Source organism: Elaeis guineensis, chromosome 8 (genome assembly GCF_000442705.2).
Source record: "Elaeis guineensis isolate ETL-2024a chromosome 8, EG11, whole genome shotgun sequence".
Classification (NCBI taxonomy): domain Eukaryota; kingdom Viridiplantae; phylum Streptophyta; class Magnoliopsida; order Arecales; family Arecaceae; genus Elaeis; species Elaeis guineensis.
In genome coordinates, this window is record NC_026000.2 from 28,305,417 (window position 1) to 28,321,781 (window position 16,365).

Below are 16,365 nucleotides of genomic sequence, written 5' to 3' on the forward strand. Positions count from 1 at the left end.
CCATAAAACTCTTTTTCCCTCTTGTTTGGCCAAAAGAAGTTCTATGCGCACCCAAGCAGAGCACTTCTTATGGTTGGTATCCAAAGGAGTAGATAGGATAAGGATTAGTTAGAGTTTTAAATTTGAATTCAAAATCAAAACAAATTTGAAAGTTGAATTCAAAATTCAACATGAATTCAAACTCAAAATATAAACTAATCCAATCCTTATCTACAAGAGAGAAAAAGGGGTGTTGAGATGTGATTTGGCATGGGATATTCATCATGCAAATTCAAAATTTGCATGAAGAAAATTGGCATGGAGATGGTAGTTGGCACAAGAGAGAAGTCCAATCTAATTGGACTCTTGTTTAATCCAATTTGATCCCTATCCAAATCTAATTTGGTTAGAGCCAATTAGATGAGTAAACCTAATCAAATTAGAAATCTAAACTCTTTAATTAAATCCTGATCCAATTAAAAATTAATTGAATCTACGTTTTGATCAAATCAAGAATTAATCTTTCTTAGTGATTAAGTTATCTATAACCTAATCAGACCAAACCTAATCAAATTTAATTCTATTAGACTTGATCCAAATTTCATTGCTCAATCAAATTGAGCCAATTAGTAATCTAATTACTAATTAATTCTTCGCACTCTTGACAGTAGAGCGCTCTCTAGCCGAGTCACTTCTGTGAAAATATACTTCTATATTTCACCTATATACCATACAAGTGTCTCCACACTCTTTGGTTACGAGGACAACTAACTCATATAGCACACAATGACCTATACTTGATAATCGTTATTGTTCTATTAATAATATATTATTTGATCGCGAACAAAATTTAAGAACTACTCGATAAATCCTCATCACCTTTATCGATTGTTAATAGTTCTAAGAACTTCATCATAATTATAAAAGTTCTATAAAGAAGAAGCAAAATATGATGAACTATCAAATAATATTTGTTAATTGATTTATAATTTATATACAAATGTATAACTGTCTACAGGTAGATAATTGACTTTAGAACACAATCCCAACAAAAGCTATTGGTCACGTATCTGTCGTACATTGAAACATCCCATTGAACTTTATCAAGAATTGCTGAAAAATAAAGGAAAAAATATAGAGACAAATTTTGTATATCAAGATGATGATTTTGACCATGGTCATGTTGATATAACACATTTGGATGTTGCCGATTTCTCTGAAAATCCTGAAGGGAGAATTGATCATTTGATTGGTGATGGAAATATCCAAAAATAAAGATATTTTAGTGTTTCTTTGTGTATTTGAGGTTTATTTTTAGTATGTTTTTAGTATGATTTCGGTAAGAAATTTCATTATGAAATTTCACTTGTTTTTTTGTTTGGTAAGTTTTCCATTATTGTTTCATTGAAAAATTTCATATGCAATATTTTCTTATATTAATTCATAAGATTTTTTACTATATAACTTGTTTTAATGAAGAAAAATATAGAAAATCTTCAACCTTTAGTTGGATCCAAGATCAATGATGACGATATGTGTCCCATAGACAATGCAACAACGCACACCATACTTAAAAATAAAAAATATTTTTCTCATTTGATAATGGAAGAAGCCAATGTCAACACAATATCTGGTAGTACGAAATTAATTGAAGGCTTTAAAATAGCTAATATACTATTATCCAGGGGAACAAAGTTTATGATAAACGATTCATTATTTTCTACTAAGTCTCCAAGGAACTTATTAAGTTTTAAAGATATTCATCGTAATGGATATCATATTGAGACAACAAATGAGAAAAATATTGAATACCTCTATATTACAACTATTGTCTCGGGTAAAAAATGTATATTGAAAAAATTACCTATTTTTTCTTTCGGATTGTACTACACGAATATTAGTATGATTGAAACACATGCTGCAGTAAACCAAAAATTTACTGATCAAAATAATTTTATTATTTGGCACGACCGGTTGGGCCATCCCAGATCAATAATGATGCAAAAAATCATTAAAAATTCACATGGACATCCACTGAAGAACCAGAAGATTCTTCAATCTAATGAATTCTCATGTGCTGCTTGCTCTCAAGGCAAATTAATTATTAAACCATCAGCAGCTAAAGTTGGGATTGAATCCCCTGTATTTTTGGAGCATATTCAAGGTGATATATATGGATCCATAAATCCATCATGTGGATCATTTAGATATTTTATGATTTTAATCGATGCATCGATAAGACGGTCACATATGTATTTATTATCAACTCGCAACTTGACATTTACGAGATTGCTTGCCCAAATAATTTGATTATGAGCACATTTTTCAGATTATGCAATTAAGATAATTTGTCTCGACAATGCTGGTGAATTTACATATCTGGCTTTTAATGATTATTGTATGTCAATTGAAATAACCGTTGAACAGCCTGTTACACATGTTCACACACAAAACGGTTTAGCTGAATCATTCATTAAACACCTTCAGTTAATTGCTAGACCATTACTTATGAAAACTAACTCTCCATTTCTTTTTGGGGACATGCTATTTACATGCAGCAGCACTTGTACACATCAGGCCAATAAGTTATCATAAGTTCCCCCCTTTACAACTGGTTTTTGGTCAGGAACCAAATATTTTTCATCTATGAATTTTTGGATGTGTGGTATGTGTTCCAATTACTCCACCACAATGCTCTAAGATAGGTCCTCAAAGGAGGCTGGGAATATATGTTGGATATGAATCTCTATCTATAATTAAATATCTAGACCATTGATAGGAGATTTATTTATGGCACGATCTACCGATTGTCATTTTGATGAATCAATTTTTCTAGCATTAAGGAGGGAGAATAGGCAGCTGGAAAAGAAAATTACACAGAATGCATTATCATTATCTCATTTTGATCCTCGCACAAAGCAATGTGAATAAGAGGTTTAAAAGATAATTTATTTGCAAAATATAGTAAATTAATTGTCAAATGCATTTATTGGCCCAAAGAGAGTAACTAAATCACATATACCAGCCGTAAATACTTCAATTAGAATTAATATCCTTGTAGGACAATTTGCTAGTGCTAATGAGTCTAAGACATGCCAAAAGCATGATAGACCAATTAGTTCCTATTGACCAATGATTGATTCTGATGATTGACAAACTTTGAGTATATCATGTATCCAATCATTTATTTCAACAATATTTGTTGGTCTTTTTAGGTGTTAAAATTGAAGAAAAATTCATTGAAAAAGATCTCCATAAAATTCACTAAAGAGTAAGAAGAGCCGGCTCTTTTACTGAAACAAAGATGGCTCGTTATAAAAAAAATGAAAGTGGAAGATGAAAATATTATTTAGAAGAGATTGAGGTCAAGAATTCAAGTTTGAAAAGTCAAACAATGAAAAAAAATGAAGTTAGAAAATTTGGAGCCGATCCATCCAAGAATCAAACCAGCTCTAGCATGGAACTCTCTTAATATTTTGGTATAGCACGCAGCTGAGCCAGCTAAAAATGAATCCGAGTGGGCTCTCTTAAGATGATAGAGCAGAGATTTTCGGATTCTGCAGGTCGAGCTAGCTTAGACAAGATCCAAGCCAACTCTCTGAGATCGACAGAAAGAAGTATTTTCAAGTTCACAGTTTGAGCCAGCCCGAGACAAATTCGAGCCAGCTTAAGATAAATTCGAGCCAGCTCGAGATAAATTCGAGTCAGCTCTCTTAGATGGACAAAAAAGTGAATTTCAGTTCTGCAACTGAAGCCAGCTCAAAGCAAGATCCGAGCCGACTCTGTCAGTACTCTAAAAAGCTGAATCTTCATTTCTACAGTTCAGCTAGTCGAAACAAGCTTAGCTAGCCGAATCCAAATCAAGCCGACTCGAGATCAGTTTGAGCTGACTCGATGGCTCTTGATAAGCCTAACGGCTAGTTTTTTGACCATTGCTCAATGATTATTTTTTTACTCCAACAGTCATTTTAGAGCTTCCAACAGCTAGAACTCACTCTCCAGCCAACTCCAAGTATATTTAAGGCTAGAGAATCAGATTGAAAGGAAGTTTTTGAGAAAATGAGAACTTAAACTGAGACATCTTCAGGAATAAGAGTGAGCCACATTGCACATCTACAAGAAAGAAAAAGAGAGATTTTTAAGTGTAAAAATTTAGAGAGCCTTCAAGAGCCATCCTCTATAAATTCTCAAGATCCTCTCAATATTCAAAGAAGAGAAAGCAACCTTAATCGAGCCATCCTTCGGCCTCTTCTTTGTGCTGAAAAATAGTTTCATTTTTTTTAAATTTAAATTAAATATTTTTGCTCATTTTGTGATTTATTTACAAGTTTCTTCGGAGAGAAAGAAATTTGAAGATTTGGCCAGTCCAAGCCCATAATTGTATGAGTGTAAGATTTGATTGGTGAGTTTGAAAAATTAACTAAAATGTTAGTAAGCCTAAAAAACTATAGTATAAGATTTTGATTGGTGATTCTGAAAAATTAACTGAATTTTATTTGTAAGTTTGGAAAAACAAACGCACTGTAATTAAGAGAGAATTATAATGAAAATCTCAAGAAAAGCTTGGGAAGTAGATGTAGGTGCAGATTGCACCGAATCACTATAAAATCTGTGTTTTGTGATTATACATTACTCTCTTGCTTTTCTTGCTTTACTTGCTTTTAGTTCTTATTTTTTGTTGGATTATTTGTTGTAAAGTTTTGTTGATCATTTATTTTTCTACTGTACATATTAATCGCATCACAAACACTTAGTTAAATTTCAAATTGAAGAACATTATTGTTTAAAAGTAAATTTGATTAAAATTTTTAAAAAACTCAATTTATCCCTCTCTTGGATTGCTATCTCTAGGCAACAAGTGACATGGTGGCTCTAATATTAGTTGTTGACCTAGCAGTTTAGAGTAAAAATATTGCAATCCAAAATAAAATCTTTTCTTAATGAAGGTTATTCTATAGATAGACCGTCAAGCTTAATGGATTAAATTATATTTATTAAAAAATTATGATAGATTTTCATATAAGTACAAGATTACAACTTATGAGAAATTATAATCAATGGCTCGCACACACCAAATGCATTAATAGATGATAAAGAAATAATCCAACTAATTGCTAAGGCTATGAATATTCTTTATTGTTGTTGGAGTTAAATAAATTTAATTTGATTTCTTTGTATATTTTAGCCAAACAAATTTGGGAGAAATTGGAAATAATTTTTGAGGAAGCAAATCAAGAAGAGATATCAAGCTCCCAAAAAGATAAGAAAGCTCATCCAGCATATGTCTCATGGCTCATGAGGATGAAAGGAAGAAAAAGAAAAGAAAATAAAGAAAAAAGAAATCATTGATTAAGAGGGAGCAAGAAAAAAAAAAAGAAAGAAGAGGAAGCGGCAAATCATTGCCTCATGACTGATGATGATGAGGTAAACCTTGAAACCTCTTCTAAATTTATTTTTAATGAATTGTTTGAGGCCTTCAATGACTTCATGTATGAATTTAAAAAGTTAAAGTTGAAAAACAAAGAGTTTAAAAGGTCTAATCTATCTTTGGCTAAAGAGAAACAAAATATTGATTAAAAAGGAAGATCTCTTGAAAGATATGAAAAACTTGGCCAAAGAAAAGGAAGATCTCTTGAAATAAATAGAAGCTTTAACTAAAGAAAAGGAGAATATAGCTAATCTAAAAAATCTTTAGTTGAAAAAAAAGAAAAATTTTTGAAATCTGAAAATCTCTTTTGGAGGAAAATGTAAAACTAAAAAAAGAGATTGAAACCCTAAAATCCATGCTTCAAAAGTATACAATTAGATCTCAAAAGCTTCAAGCCATTTTAAATAATCAAAATGCTATTTTCGATAAGGCTAGAATTGATTTCAATCTTTCAAGAAAATAGAAATTTATCATAAACATGTTTCAAAAGCCACATTTGAAAATCCTTCATTTAAGTACTTTAAATATAATAAAATTAGCTAAAAAATTTTAGAATGTAATATTAAAATAATTGGCCAAACTTCTATTAAATAAATTTGGATTCTAAAAGAAACCATATGCACTAATTTTCATGGACTCAAGATGACTTGAGTACCAAAAATTAGTAAATAATTTTGCAGGTACATCAAGGATTCAATGGAATGAAAATAGAAAAATTTTATGGATGAATGTCTTGGGAATGAATATGGGTGGATGATGATGTTTGGTAAAATTTAATTCTTTCTTACATCATATCATCAATGATTGTTAACATTATTTTGATTGAATCTATTTTAATGATCTATTAATATGATTTTATATTGTGCTTACCCGAAATACTTTTCATATATTGATAAGATTAGTATGATTGATTGATTTTGATGTTTGCAAAGAGTTGAATGTTTTCATTTAAAAAATCAATAGGCTCTCCTCTATGTTTCATGTTTTGAATCAATTTGAAATAAACTTATCTTAAAATTCAGCATGATATTATAGCTTCCCCATATCAAAATTTGCAATTGATAAACTTAAATTGAAAGAAGCTTAGTTGTCTATGAATATTTTTATCACAAAAATTATTAATCTTGATATTTTCCCCATAAGATACTCAATTATTGAAGTCTTTTCAAAATTTGCATGACCTAAGTACTTGAAGATATGACACTCAATCATAAAACTCCAAAGCTTGTTATGTTAATTTGCATTGCATCTTAGGTTTACTCCTAAGGATTTAAAAAAAAAAATTCAAGTTGAACCAAAACTCATAGAGCTTCTATTTAGATTCTCATTTATTTGAATACCCTTGATTTGATTTATTATCAAACCCTCAATTGATTAATTTTTGATTCTCCAAATTGACTTGAATATCATTTTTGACCCCTCTGAAATTGACTCGTTTCTGAGACTAGTCGACCTCTTTTTTGGAGACAGGGCATTATAACTCGAGCCATCCCTTTTTTCTATTCCTTTTATCTTTTCTATTTTGAACCAGAGCTTCTCCCAAATATTCCACTGCCTAATTCATCCTCTCTCCACTCAAATCCTACTCCATTTCTAGTGACTTAATATCTATGGCACCTCGAAAGTCTGTGGCTGCTCAGGAGCCAGTCATTTAGCCTATAGAGGCATAAGCAGACTGTCTAGAAGGTTTGGACAGATCATATTTCAGATTGGATGAGGATGCACTGTTGAGAGGATCTCTTCCCGTGTCATCAGTGAGGTCAGAGCAGAGTTTCAGCGATTAGCATTAGAGACCTTCGTCTTGATGGGAAAAGAATTTCAGAGGCTTGCTTCAATAGGGACAAACTCTCAAGGTCAGTCATCTAGAGCCACCAGATCATCATCCCCTTTCTAGCCTGGTCCATCATCTTAGAGCCTCTAGATCATTTTATTAGGATGCTAGGACATTCATTATAGAGTCATAGTTTCTCTAGCAATCCAATTTTTGGTTGTTCTCCATATATACATCATCTTATGTAAATACTTTTGAAATTAATTAAATATGCATAGTTTGAAAGAAAAAGGAGGAGTATCAAGATATGAATCATTTGGTACTAGCTATAAAAAATAAGGGGAGATAATATTATCAGAGCTTAAAGAAGAAATTACTTTGAAACTTAATAAAAATAAAAATTATTAATTTATTTGTATACCTCTATTACCTTAATTTGTTCTTGAAAAATCATTTGTACTTGATTTCATCATTCACACTTTACATGGTTTGATTGTATCAATATTTTGATAATTAACTAATATCAAAAATATTTTACAATGATTGATCATTTTTTTAAATGCTTTTCATAATTTATATCAAATTAAATTTGAAAATATGAATCCTTATTTTATTCAAGTAATGAATTTAAAACTTTATCTTTTTTAATCTTTAAGTGGCATCAAACCTTTAAGGAAACCTTGATTTGCTCTAAATTTAATTTCATTTGGTATCAAAATTTTTTTTTTCAAAGAAGTTGCAATTTAGATTGATTTTCAGGATAAATAGTATAAAGAGATTATTTTCATAATTGATATCATATTTTCATAATTGGTATCATATATTGTCGTGTACTCAATTATTCAAACTTTTTGGCAAAACAAAAGGATTACTTTGTCTCAAATATGTTTTGTATAACCTTGACATTATACCTATAAGATAAATTCTAAAGATTGGTACCTTTATAAAACAAATTGATTAATACTTCTTTAGAAGAAAAAAATATTTTTTTATAAAATTAAATATATCTTATGTCTTGCTTTAAATCATCTACTCAACATGCTCGGTTATGAAAAGATCTATCTCTTTGGGATCTATCAAGTTTAAAATAATTTTATAACTAAATTTAAGAATCTACTCGATGCATCTATTTTATTTAAAAAAGAATTTTTTTTTTGAATCTATATTATTCTAAAATTCAATCTGAAATTTGAAAAAGAGAAAAAGTTATGAAATTTGAATACAATTATTTTTAATGAGGTTCTTTTAAACCTTGCCTTGCACTTTATTGTATTATTTTTGATAAAAAAATGAATATTGTATCTCAATTTAATTTTGTATTGATATATTCTTGATATAATATTATTTGAGATGAAATTGAAATATTTATATTGTTCTTTCTGAACTTAATAGATTGATGCTTAAAATATATTCTACAATTGACTATCATAATCAAATTCTTTTTGAAATTTAAAATCTAAATTTAAAAGTCAAATTTGGTATCAATTAAAGGTGCTTAATTTGAAAAAGGAGGAGAAAACATCATGTAATAAATTTTTTTGATATTTACTCTTAAATATAGGGGAGATGATGTGGGACAATCCTAAAAAAGAAAATCAATCCTAATAATCAAGCTCTCTTTTGTTCATCAACAATAAATCACGTCCGGTCAGGGGCTTATTATTCTCAGGACAGACAGTATAGTTGCCTATACTCTGCTTAGGAGGCGTGATTGATTGATACGAGACTAAAGCGAGATCAATCTAAATGATACAGACGAATGTCATTCGAGAGATCAGTAAATAATTAGCAATAAAAAATTTCATAAACAGATAGCAGAAATTAAACATACTCACGAGTAAATGCAAAAAAAAAATAAGAATGGAACAAGAGAAAATAAAATATTAAACCCGTGAAAAAATTCAAGAAGATGATAAGAATCCAGATCGTGGTAGTTAAGAAACTACTCTGATTAGGGCTCTTAATCTTTTAACCAAACAGATCTATCGATAAAGAACTAGGTCTTTACCAACATCGGATTAAAAAAAAAAAATCAAAGATCAACTGTTAAGGAACGAAGATCCTTGACAGCATATGATCTGTAGAATAAGAAATCACTCCTCTCAGCACGACAGATGAAAATTTTGGAGGAGACAGATCTTCTCTTGACGGAATAGGCTTGCGTGGGTAGATGGTGGAGTCGATCAGAGTCGCAGGAACACTGAATCTTAAGTAGAAGGAATAGGATAGAAAGTGGGCCTCACACCCTCCCCTTGTGGGGCAATTTTGGGTCTCACATCCTCTCCCTCTCGGAACGATTGACACAAGTATTTGTGGAGTTTGTAAAATCATTCATTATTTTTTTCATAAAAGATACAAGGATTTATATAGGACGTTAAAGGTCCTGTTTGTTTAGGAATCTCTTATCTTTACAAGGAAGAAATCAACCCTCCATAAAAAAGTAAAGCATTATAATCTACCATAGGAAAGAAATCAGCCTTCAACAAAATAAGCAAGTAGCCAAGAACTCTTAAGGAATTCTAAGGAAGAAATGGAACTCCATGTGGGTGCTTGATGCTTTACACAACTTGGCATGAGCACGGCACATGCTGGCATGCATATTTCTTTTCTTGGCATGTGGAGAGTGGTGGCTCCAAAGGTGACGTGGACAAATCCAAGTATGGCCCTATAGATCCAAAGCCAAATGCATTAAAATTTATTGACTGAAAATAAATAACTGAAGTAGAATCAATTTAATGAGACTTCTTCGATCCAAATCGAACTTAAATTATGTTGCTAATTTTTGATGGCTCTGGTGTCCGTATCAATTCTCCCAGGGTGGAAAAAACTCGACCCTGTCGAGTGTGGGTCGATTCTGCTCTGATGATGCTCAAGTAGATCGGGATCAATGCATTGCAGCTCTTCTCGAGTGATTTAGGTATCTTCAGACTCTGATCGACCTCGCCATCTGACCAGATACCGCTGATAGCCTCGACTTCGGATGGAAAGGATCTGCTCATCCAAAATTCTCTCAATCTGATCGTGTTTTGCTGACATTTTGGCTGGTGGACACTCAGGGATAGGTTTGCTCTCAAAGGTTGGTTCAGGCTCAAATGGCTCACTAGGTATCCGAGTTGGTTTTTTTATAGGCGACAAGATCTGTAATGTTAAAAGTAGAGCTAAATCCAAAATCAGAAGGTAGGTCCACAACATACGCATTTGATCCGATTTTCTTTATGATCTTAAACGGACCTGCTCCTCGGGCATGTAACTTCTTTACGGTTCTGGGGGGAAACCGTTCAGGCCTCAATCGAACCATCACATAGTCTCCCTCTGCAAACTCTTGAACACGTCGATGAGAATCTACATTCTGTTTATAAACTTTATTACTCATACTAATTTTTTTACTAATTTCTTTATGCAGACTCTTGACATGCTGTGCAAATGACTCTGCAGATTCAGAAATCCTAGCATGCATGGGTAGTAGGATGAGGTCTATTGGTTTTCTAGGTTGATATCCATGAACTACTTCAAAAAGACTCATGCCAATGGACCTATTAACAGAGCTATTATATGCAAATTCGGCTCGGGGCAGCAAAAGATCCCAGTTACCCATATGTTCCCCAATCAAGCAACGCAAAAGATTTCCAAGACTCCTATTAACCACTTCGGTCTGACCGTCTGTTTACGGATGATAGGCAGAAGAAAACTTTAGTTTTGTGCCTAAAAGGTGCCATAGGGTTTTTCAAAAATAGCTCATAAATCTAACATCCTTATCAGAAATAATGATTTTAGGCAATCCATGTAGTCTAACAATCTCATCAAAGTATATCCTTGCAATTTTTGACGCATCAGACATTTGGCAATAGGGCAAGAAATGGATCATTTTTGAAAATCTATCTACAACCACTAGAATAGAATCATGCTTCCTAGCTATCCTAGGTAATCCCAAAACAAAATCCATACTAACTTCTTGCCAAGGACAGTCTGGTATAGGTAAGGGTGTATATAAGTCGGTGTTTTATTTTTTCTGCTTGGCCACGGCACATGTTCTACATTGGGCAACAATTCGGATGACATATCTTTTCAAGCTTGGCCAAAAGAACTGGGCTTCTACCAACTTTATAGTTTTATTCCTACCAAAGTGTCCAGCTAATCCTTCAGCATGTAATTCTCAAACTAAAAAATCTCTTAAAGATGTACGGGGGATATACAGCCTAGTTTCTCTAAATAGGTAACCATCTTGAAGGGTATAATCACTACGTTCTCTAGATGGCCCCTTACGTAAAGCGGTAAGTATGTCACCAAAATCTGAACACTCCTCATAATTTTCTTTAACCTTATCAAAACCAACAACTTCTATACTAACGGTGGACAGCAAAGTATGACGACGACTCAGGGCATCAGTAGCACGATTCTCTACACCTGCACGGTGTTTCAAAATAAAAGTATAGGCTTGCAAAAACTCGACCCACCTACCGTGTCTACGATTCAATTTCTTTTGAGAATTCAGGAATCTAAGGGCCTCATGGTCAGAGTACAAAATAAATTCTTGCGGTAGTAGGTAATGCCTCCAATATCTTAAAGCTTGAATTACCGCATAAAACTCCTTATCATAGGTAGAATACTTGAGTTTAGAATCGTTAAGTTTCTCGCTAAAGTATGCTATCGGATGACCTTCTTGACTAAGGACACCACCAATCCCAACTCCTGACACATCGCACGCTACTTCAAAAATCTTAGAAAAATCAGGGAGACGTAAGATTGGGGCATGAGTCATCTTGTCCTTAATGTCTAGAAAGGCTCTATTGGCTGCCCTAGTCCATTCAAAATTTTTTTTTCTAATGCAATCAGTGATGGGAGCGACTATGGTGCTAAACCCTTTTATGAACCTACGATAAAAGGTTGCTAATCCATGAAAACTCCGCACGTCATACACACTCTTGGACACCGGCCACTCAACTATTGCTCTAATCTTTTCAGGATCAGCAGATACACCATTGGGGGTAACAACAAAATCTAAAAAGATGATATGGTCTGTCATAAAAGCGCACTTCTTAGGATTAGCATACAAGCTTTCTGTTTTAAGAACTTGACACACTCTTTGAAGGTGATCTAAATGGTCTTCCCTAGTTCGACTATAGATCAAAATGTCATCAAAATATATGACTATAAATACTCCTATAAATGATCGTAGTACTTGGGTCATCAACCTCATAATAGTACTAGGGGCATTAGATAATCCAAATGGCATCACCATCCACTCATATAAACCAATTTTTGTCTTGAAAGCAGTTTTCCACTCATCTCCCGGTCTAATCCTTACTTGATGGTAACCACTCTTAAGATCGATCTTAGAAAAGATAGTGGATCCGGCCATCATATCTAACATGTCATCTAACCTAGGGATGGAAAAGTGGTACTTAATGATGATCTTGTTAATGGCACGACTATCTATGCATATCCTCCATGTACCATCCTTCTTTGGAGTCAGTAGTGCAGGAACCGCGCAAGGACTCAAACTCTCCCTCATAAATTTTTTTTTATCAGCTCTCCAACTTGTCTTTGTAGCTCGACATGCTCATTAGGGTTCAACCTATAGTGGGGCAAGTTGGGTAGGGTAGATCTAGGAACTAAATCAATGGCATGTTGAATGTTTCTCATAGGCGGTAAGTAATCTGAAAGATCCTCAGGAAAGACATCATGAAACTCAGTAAGAAGGCTAGCTACTTTCTTAGGATAATCCACCTTAGAATCCTCACGAACTTCTCTAGCAATAAGCATCCAAACTGGTGATCCTTCACTCATGGTCGTCTCTAATTCTTTAGCACCTATCAGATTGAGGCTTTTCTTCTTAAGATTTTCTTTTGGTCCATCACCTATCTTTCTATTAGTAACCTTAGGTGGGGAAGGATTAATCGTGATCTTCTTACCCTGATGAGTAAAGCTACAGGAGTTGGTACGGTCATAAATCGTAACATCATTGTCGAATAGTCAAGGCCGACCTAATATGATACTTCCGACTTTTATGGGTAAGACATCGCACCACACATGATCCTAATAGGAATGAAGCTGGATGGGCACATGATATCTAAATTTGTTGGGAATAGAGGAGGAATCAATCCAAGACACATGGTATGGACTGGGATGATCTACAGGAGTTAATCCTAATCGCTTAACCATGTCGGTGGAGATGGCGTTGATACAGCTACCGCTATCAATGATCATCTTACAAATTTTATCATCAAATTTTATGAAGGTATGAAAAATAGAGGTCCTACGCCAGTCTTCACTTTCCTTAGTTTGGGCTAGGACATACCTAACAACTCCAAGCCTAAGGTCTGACTCAGGTGCGGCATAACCTAGGATGTCCTCAGTACTCTCAAATTGCTCGGCTAAATCTGGATCAGCTTCATAAATTTCTTTCTCAATATTTTCTAGAGTTTCTCCTTCTAATTCTTCTACGAATAATGATCGGTTGGGGCATTGTGCAGCAAAGTGACCGTAACCATGGCACTTGAAGCAATGAGATCGAGAACTACTTCCTTTTGATAACTCTCCTATAGCTTCTTTTCTTTTATCTTCTTTTCTCCCAATAGGATTTGTAAGTGGAGGTCCGTTACTAGGAGTTTGATTAATATTAGGTCTCGATCCAGAAGGGGTTACTCGGTTGGATTCAGGACGACGGAGAGTCGAATATCTAGAAAATCTTTCAAAATCTAAGGTAAGTTGATAAGCTTATTCCAACGTGGTTACCTCTCGCAGAAAGAGCTCATGCTAAATATCCTCTCGTAATCCAGCTCTAAATTTAGATGAGGTAACAACTCTATCTTCGGCTACTCCACATCTCATGAGGTATTCATCAAATCTTGTGATATACTCGGTGACTGATCTATTCCCTTGAGTAAGCCTCTGCCATTGATCTAAAAATCTTTGTTGGTAAGAGGTGGGGAGGTACTTCTCTCTGAGTTTTTCTTTCATCTCATCACAGGTTTCTATCGGATCTTGTCTTCTCTGATTGAGAAGATGCTCAACACTTTCTCAATAAAGTCAGGCTTACCTCACCAATTGCATCCTAACAAACCTAACTCTCTTTGCTTCAAACATTTCGTACCATCCAAAATAGTGGTCCATACCTGATTCCCAATCTAGGTACTCTCTCGGATCTAGACATCTATCAAAACTTGGGGCTTCGACTTTCATATTCCTAAGAATATGCTCATCTTGATCGAACTGGTTATGATGCGGGCGTGCCCCTATAGGTCGATCAAGTTCTAAATTCCTACCTCTTTATCCTATAGGTAGTCGAGGAGACTCAGGTTCAGGTTGTTTCTGCCTAGCTTCTTCTAATACCACTATTCTCTCATCCATGGCTTTCATAAAATTTTTCATGTCATCAAACTTTTCAGTCAGAGCATTAATGATGGCTGCTATATTGGGATCCATATTGGTGTTGGGTGGGAAAGTAGGATGTTGGTACCAGGTACCTGATCTAGTGGTCATGCAACTCTAAGATGCAAAAATAAGGTGCAATAAAAATTAAAATGCATGAAAGTAAAGTATGAAATTTAGAGTACAAAAATTTAACTTGCAAAAATTTAAATTGCTAAATTTAAACTAAAGTCCTAATCAACTGGCTCTGATACCAAACTGATGCGGGACAATCCTAAAAAAGAAAATCAATCCTAATAATCAAGCTCTCTTCTGTTCATCAACAACAAATCACATCCGTTCAGGGGCTCATTATTCCCAGGACAGACAGTATAGTTGCCTATACTCTGTTCAGGAGGCGTGATTGATTGATACGAGACTAAAGTGAGATCAATCTAAATGATACAGACGAATGCCATTTGAGAGATCAGTAAATAATTAGCAATAGAAAATTTTATAAACAGATAGCAGAAATTAAACATGCTCACGAGTAAATACAAAAAATAAAAATAAAAATGGAATGAGAGAAAATAAAACATTAAATCCGTGAGAAAATCCAAGAAGATGATAAGAATCTGGATCATGGTAGTTAAGAAACTACTCTGATTAGGGCTCTTAATCTTTTAACCAAACAGATCCATCGATAAAGAACTAGGTCTTTACCAATATCGGATTAAAAAAAAAAAATCAAAGATCAACTGTTAAGGAACGAAGGTCCTTGACAGCATATGATCTGTAGAATAAGAAATCACTCCTTCTCTCAGCACGACAGATAAAAATTCTGGAGGAGACAGATCTTCTCTTGACGGAATAGGCTTGCGTGGGTAGATGGTGGAGTCGATCAGAGTCGCAGGAACACTGAATCTTAAGTAGAAGGAATAGGATAGAAAGTGGGCCTTACACCCTCCCCTTGTGGGGCGATTTTAGGTCTCACACCCTCTCCCTCTCGGAGCGATTGACACAAGTATTTGTGGAATTTGTAAAATCATTCATTATTTTTTATGAAAGATACAAGGATTTATATAGGACTCTAAGGGTCCTGTTTGTTTAGGAATCTCTTATCTTTACAAAGAAGAAATCAAACCTCCACAAAAAAGTAAAGCATTATAATCTACCATAGGAAAGAAATCAGCCTTCAACAAAGTAAGTAGCCAAGAACTCTTAAGAAATTCTAAGGAAGAAATGGAACTCCATGTGGATGCTTGATACTTGACACAACTTGGCATGAGCACGGCACATGCTGGCATGCATATTTCTTCTCTTGGCATGTGGAGAGTGGTGGCTCCAAAGGTGACGTGGACAAATCCAAGTATGGCCCTATGGACCCAAAGCCAAATGCATTAAAATTTATTGACTAAAAATAAATAACTGAAGTAGAATCAATTTAATGAGGCTTCTTCGATCCAAATCGAACTTAAATTATGTTGCCGATTTTTGATGGCTCTGGTGTCCGCACCAGGAGAGGTATTGATTTAATTAACTAATTTGATTTAATTGAAAATACCAATAACTTTGAATATTGACCTTAAACTCTCAATCAATCGCTTCATAGGTTTCCTAATTTGCACATTTATGTGTTCATTCATTTAAATTACTTGATTTGATTGACAAATTATTTTTGATAACTAATTGGAATTGAAGTAAATTTGAAATATATTCTCACTCCAAATAAATTGATTTTGACATAAATTTCTAATTTTGAAAGTCATCATACAGAATTTTTCATGTATTGATTTTATCATTCTTGACAACCAAGTGGAGTTACATTGAATTGAAA